At 43.4% G+C, this 6,979-nt stretch overlaps 1 long non-coding RNA gene across 1 annotated transcript; it reads right to left on the minus strand.

Annotated features, from left to right (window-relative positions):
• Positions 1-1,147: 1,147 nt before the first annotated feature.
• LOC119890864 lies at positions 1,148-6,288 on the minus strand. The gene is made up of 2 exons (XR_005442325.1): positions 6,064-6,288; positions 1,148-1,370 (listed from the first exon to the last, which is right to left on the minus strand). It is a non-coding gene; the product is annotated as an uncharacterized LOC119890864 (long non-coding RNA).
• Positions 6,289-6,979: the final 691 nt, after the last annotated feature.

The raw sequence follows: 6,979 nt of genomic DNA on the forward strand, positions 1-6,979 counted from the left end.
AAACATGTTCTTCATATGGCATGTTTGGTGATTCTAGGACCTTGTAGGCGTAGACACAGATGTAACACCCAGCGATTGAAAGGACATTTTAAACCCACTATATGCACACACACACACTCACACCCCATAAACATCACTGCATTCACAGATACACACGAACACAAAACATGCTGACATGTTGCTACACAACTAAAACCATGTTAGTACATACATGAGGACATACTGTAGATATAGCACACATGTTATGAGAGGAAAAAAATGAATGGAGCTAAGATTGCCCCTAACACACATACACACACCCTCTCGGTAACAGTGAATACTGATTTGGCACAGTCTCTCATGATATCTATTGTTCATTAGTCATTGTTATCCTGCTTTGATGTAGCTGTAATGGGCTTTAGATGTGTGGACTGGCTCCATAAAGACCCCTGTTTAGTAACGGCTACAGTTTAAAGGCTCTTAATGTGCTGCTGAGGTGTGGGGAGGGGCCAGGAGCTGTAAATCACAGAGATATTGGGGGTGGGGAGGGGGGTGCGTGTGTGAAGAAAGGAACGATTGTAGAAGAAAGGAGGGGAGACGAAAGGAGAGGGGCGAGGGAGGGGAGGAGGTTCAGGGACGAGGGAATGGAATCTGTGTGTGTGCATTCGGACAGGCAGAGAGAGCCTCCCTCCGAAACTGCAGACGTGTTTACACAGCACAGGTTCACACGGTCGCTCGTACACACACACACGCACACACACACACACACACACACACACACACACACACACACACACGAGTCCTTGCTCTAGTTAAGGTGTTCCTGTGTCGTGTGGACACTTACATTGAGTTTAGCATTGAGCTCAGTGACAGGGGATTAAACTATCGTATGTTATGTGTGTGTGTGTGTGTGTGTGTGTGTGTGTGTGTGTGAGATTTGCCTTTTCCAGGTAGGGACAGAGCAAACAGACAGTGGCAGCTATCAGACTCTCCATTGTTTTCATCTGATCACTAATCTTCAATGGTTAAATCATTATCCATCCACTGAGCCGGGCAAACACTACTGGGCTGTCACCAAGCAGCCAAGTCCTTAATATGTTACTAAAACACACACACACACACACACACACACACACATACAGATAGAAGCACTCATGCATGCACAATGTAAGTGTTACATTATGTTTATTCCTCTCACAGGAATGGACACAAATACAAAAATAAGTAAATACAAGCATTGTATACATTGCTTACATGTACATATGTATGAAATACACACAAAGAGCTGGAGTTGTTGCCATCTCCGGGTCTGAGGGGCCTCCATCACTCCCAGCAGGATGCTCGAGCAAATCTAATTGCAGGTAAATGTACAGTGCAGCTCTCTGTGGCTCCTGTGTGGAGAAGATGGGAGGAGAGGCCCAGCGACATGGTTAGTATTGGTCGGAATGACTGATCGGCCCTGCCCTAACTACATTAGACTGTGGAGAAATGGCTTGCTCCCTTTCCCTCCCCCACACACACCGCTGCTGCTACTCCACTCCCTCCCAGCCCCTCCGTTCCTTCAGAGATGGCAAAGGTAGTCGGCAGGGCTTTGGTGGGGCTACTACATGGGGGCGCTGGGCGTGACCCGTCCCCACCTCGGATCCCTGTGTATCAACCTCCAATAGAGAAGCCCACGGTTGATTGGAGCGTATTAGCAGGCTGTTGGGCTGGAGGTAGTCCAGGCCCAGCGGAGGGCTCTGCCATCTAAGATCTGATCAGAGGTTATTAGCAGTAAAGAGCCACTGTGGATGAGGGGAGGAGAGACATCATTTACAGGGTCAGAGCCTGGCCGCACAGAGCCGGCTGGGCAGTGCACACACACACAAGGCTACATGCACACACTGGACAGTAAAGGGCGGCTCATTACTCAGTGAGAGCTCAGGTTTCCAGCGTAGACCTCTCCATTAGACCCCCAGTTAGGAAGAAATGAATGGCTGTAGCTTCTCCGCACTCATAAACCATCCAACCATCCACAGCAGGAGAAAATGAGATACAAGTAAAAGGAGGGAGGGGATCTTAGAGGTAGTGTGTGTGTGTGTGTGTGTGTGTGTGTGTGAGTGTGTGTGTGTGTGTGAGTGTGCATGTGTGTGTGTGTGTGTGCAGAAGAGAGAGTTAAGGGGTCCTCGGGGTCTTTGAGATGGAAATGTCCAGCTGGCCGGCCGTCTGCTGCCTGACCCCTGAGCTCAAGGTCAAAAGCCGGGGCCCCCAACCAACCGGCCACTGACCAACACACACATACAGTATACATACACACACACACACATACACACACTCAATATCCACACATGTTCATATCCCGCTTGTGTTTATATGTGCGTATTTATGTGTGTGTGCTTTCAGAGACAGGGAGAGGGAGCATGCACTCTGCTGTGTGTGTGTAATTGATCATTTAATCTGGCTGACATCATAATCCCCGGCGCGTGTTTAACTAACTGGATGACCGGCAGAGGAGCAGAAGGGCTGAGTAATTATCTCATTTGGATACATTAATAACGAAGCATCACTCACCGTTACCTCGGCTCCACCGATCCTGAATCAATCACAGTGTGCGGGTGAAGTGTGTTCGCATGTGTGAGAGAGCGAAGAGAGAGTAGGAGAGTGCGCGTGCGTTTGTGTGTATTTATTCTTGTGTGTTCACATGCATGTTCGAGGTAAACTGCATCCATGTGTTGCACCTTGAAGCAGAGTGTCGGCCATCACACAACCCCAACCTGCAGCAGGAGCGAGCTAAAATGGAGACCGGTGCATGTGTGTGTCAGCTCCTGTGCATCTGCAGCATTACATTGGTGCATGGATTTGTAGGAAAGCCAAAACGCTTAAACAATAAACCACAAATCAGCAACACTGGATGGGAAACGATCAAAGAATTTAATCAAGAGATGAGAATATGAGAAGGATATGTGGTGCGCATCAAGGAACAGGCATACGTTTTGTTTCAAACAGAAATGCACATTCAAAGCCAATTGCTCAAAGGATGGAGATCCACACAAACGGCAATCAAATTAAATGGCAGCTGAAACAAAGAGAAGTGGACCTACGCATGTGTCCTTGTGTGTGTGTGTGTGTGTGTGTGTGTGTGCATCAGGGTCTTAGGAAAATTATTGCTATTGATTTAAGGTGGAGAAACGTGGAAATGTTACCAGATGGGACATTTAGCTGTGAGTGGCTTCAGATGAGACGAGTCATCCTCGAAAGGCCAGGGCAGAGATGCAGCGAATGCACATCAAAACATCAAATGCTGTCCAGTCCCTCTCTCAGGATGATTCCACAATGCACCAGATTCTGAGGTATATTTATTCACGTGCATGAAGATTTTAGCTTGTATTTTGGATTCAAACTATCTGAATTTGCTGAAACGTGCAACTTAAAATGGATTTCTGCTGGGATTCATTTGCACACATTTATGTAAATTATTAGCGTTAAAATGCAATGCAATTTGCAGTGCCTCTGATGCTCAGACAGTGAGTGGATCTAAATGGCCCCTGACATGTAAGCAGGGGCTGGCTTTTATCAGGCAGCAGGTTTATGGAGTTTGACACTCATGCAGCAAAATGTATTACAACAACATGCCATTTCCTCCATGGCCTTGGATTTTATAGAGAAGCTGTGAATGTGTGTATCTGTGAATTTGTAGACCATTGTTTGGAAGTTTCTGTTGACAAAAATAAATGTTCTCTTTATTGAATAAATAACATATTCCCTTAAAGTAAGTAAGCAAACTTTGCAGTGGGCTTACAGAAGGCACTACACCACACATCAGAACATTTTAAATGGTTGTTATTCTTTTCTGAAAGACAACTCTTTGGAATTTACAACCAAAAAGTCAGACTTAGTCTAAGTAATAACAAACCAAATTTGCAGAGGCACAAACTTGGTAGAAATGTAAGGTCGTCTCTTGCCTATTTTTGTTAATGTTCTGTTTCGTATGCCCTCCTGTTACAAAATACGCAGTAGACGCTGTGATATTGAGATTTAAAAATAGTTAACACCGACAGAATTTTGATGCTTAATGCCTTTAAACGATGCTTACTTTGTCAACTTAATGCCATTCCAAATAAGCTAACAGACCCCCACATTCGGCCCATGGCTTATGTTATTGGTTATTGGTTGTGAATGGAATTCTATTCGCAATAATGACTCTAAATCTGCTGTCATGCATAAACGCCAGACTTTGTCCGGAGAATCAGGTCCAGATATTACCTGGAGTTGCCCTCAGAAATGTAGCACACTATCCATGTCAGACACATTCTCACCTACTGGAAATTCTCCAGTGGCGAGAGGTGGCGCCTGGACTCATCTGTCATGTTTTTTTTGTGTTGATATCAATAATACATGTATTTGGAAGGATCCACTATATCTACAAAAGTCATCAACATGTCCACTCACCTGCTGTGACTTCTGTGGACAATGACCTGCTCTAGTCACACATGGGCTCAATCGTACATTAAACAGACTACTAGGTAGCTGGCAGAGTAAAGTCAGTTAAATGTCAGGTCCAACTGAATCGGACGTTCTCACATACAGCTCCTCTGAGCAGTGTCTAGATATGTTCAGGATTACAGTGCATGTGTGAAAGGGACTTAAAATATGGCTGCACAACTGTTTAGAAAGAATCAATGTGAATTTGCAATCACGTTTTGAGCTACTATATGCAAACATACATATTAAATTCCTGGTTTAAGAGTTTTTATTCATCCAATGAAAGTTTGCAAAACATTTCAGTCACAGACTGCAATTCAGTCCTGCAGTGCAGTTGTTTGTCCCTTTACTGTCTGTTCTCAGTGACCACTGACCGCTGTCTGTCTGTTCTGGTTCAGGTTTGGAGCCTTTCGGTAGAGCTGTTTAGATTACACCAACAGCTCAATAGAGACAAACTCAGCATGTTGCAGCACACACATGCACACACGCACACAAACACGCACAATTACAAAGAACTGTATATGAGGACAGACATGCCTGCACATGGACATTAATTTAATTTAAGTGCACCTAAACACATCTGGAAAAATCCACACACACAATGACAGCCAGGCAGTCTGGTGTTCTTCAAGTTAATTTGACACAGAATCGATTTGATCCCTAGTCATCTCAATAATGATAGAAAAGATGCTAAATGCAATAGAATCTCTGAAATCTAATATTTTGGGGTCAAATCGTTTAATGAAGAGCAATCTGACTCTGGACTTTCACTGTTCCTACTGCATGCTATCTATTAGGATGTTGTTTTTCCAGATGCTTTGTTGAATTATGGTTAGCTTAAAACGATACTGCAAAAATTGTCTAAAGGAACTGTAACCAAACTGCGCTGAATAGTACAATTACATTTCATAAAGCTGATTGAGGTCTTACTCAGAGGGCCTTAACTGCACAGTCAGTAGTAAACGGAAAATAAAACTTTGATAGTAATACCGGGCAAAACACCAGACAATAAGGTTTGCTTACATCAGTTATGCTCTTAAATCCAACAAGAAAACAGGCCTATTTTCAGTTATGACCAGATGAACACAAACACACACACACTCACACACACACACACACACACACACACACACACACACACACACACACACACACACACACACACACACACACACACACACACACACAAAGTCTATGGCACTTTCTACAGCCGTACTCATTACCAAATAACAGTAATTTGGCAGTAAACTAGGCTCAATGAAATACTGTAGTTGTGTAGGATGATTGTGTAATGTGTGCTAAATTATCCAAAATTAGCCTGCAAAAGGACAGTTCTTTAGATAAATAAGCTCTGTATATCAAAAAACATTAGGTAGGCTATATGCATCTGTATTGTTTGTGACAGAAGGTAAAACCCTTCAACTGACACCTATTCCTGCAGGCTGATAATAACTATGATTGTGTGTCTGAGCTGCAGCTTAGTGAAAAGGGACCTTTGAGTTGTTTATTTTCACAATCACGTGCAACAATCATACTTTAACCTTATATGTGAGTGCTTTGTGGTTCCCTAGATGTGTGCGCACATGTATTTCTGTAAGTGTGTGTGTGTGTGTGTGTGATTACCCATGCTGTTATCAGCGGCAAGCCGCCATTCGCTCCCGCTGAAATGAAAGGTTTTCCTCTGTCACAAAGCAGTTTCTTTGTTTCCATGGTGCTATGATTCTGTCAAAATCCCAGAGAAAACAGAGGGGGGAGAGAAAAAAATCAATGTCCCCCATCACCAACAGCAGTCTCTGCCTAGCAGGCTGCCGCCATGCAACTACACGCAGCAACACACGCATACACAGACAGTGGGAGACACAATAACAGAAAAAAAGTTGCCCTCGCAACCTCCTTTTTTTCAATGGAGGAGGTGGACAACCTTATATCGTAGATATTTTGAATGCTTGAAAAGATAATGATCCTGAGAGGTTAGAATGGAGAAGTTTTCTATCTTTTTGTAACTCTCATATAACTAGTAGATTCAGAACATATTGATATTATTTACAGTAGCTTCCTGCGGCGAGTGAGATTAGGAAGTGTAATTTACTCTCACATTCTCACGTCTCCCAGCAGGTCTTTGTCATTGGAGGATGTGTCAATTATAGAAACAGGCTGACAAAATATTCAGTGTAAGGAATGACATCTTATTTGATGGTATTTGTCATGTTGCTGTAAAGAATATATACGTTATGTCTGTTTTAAAGCAACATTATGTAGTATTTTTATCTTAAAATAACAGCTTCAAAATCATTTTGAGAGTACACTGACTTGTAATAGGACATTGCTATCATTAACTCTCTGGGTTGTGCAAGCTTTGCCCAGCACTATGTAGAACTAAAGTCCAGGGAAGGATTTCTATTATGAGAACAGAAGAAAAGTCTTCAGCGGGCAAGCATATCGCAGTATGGATATTATGGCAGAGGCTGCAAAGAGACTGAAGAAGACGGAGGAAGTGAGGAAGAGAAAAAGAGAGAGTGACCTAGTAAGACTCCAGACG

The sequence above is a fragment of the Micropterus salmoides genome, unplaced genomic scaffold (assembly GCF_014851395.1).
Source record: "Micropterus salmoides isolate LMB-PRFRI ecotype aquatic unplaced genomic scaffold, ASM1485139v1 Ms_hic_scaffold_6, whole genome shotgun sequence".
NCBI classification, from domain to species: domain Eukaryota; kingdom Metazoa; phylum Chordata; class Actinopteri; order Centrarchiformes; family Centrarchidae; genus Micropterus; species Micropterus salmoides.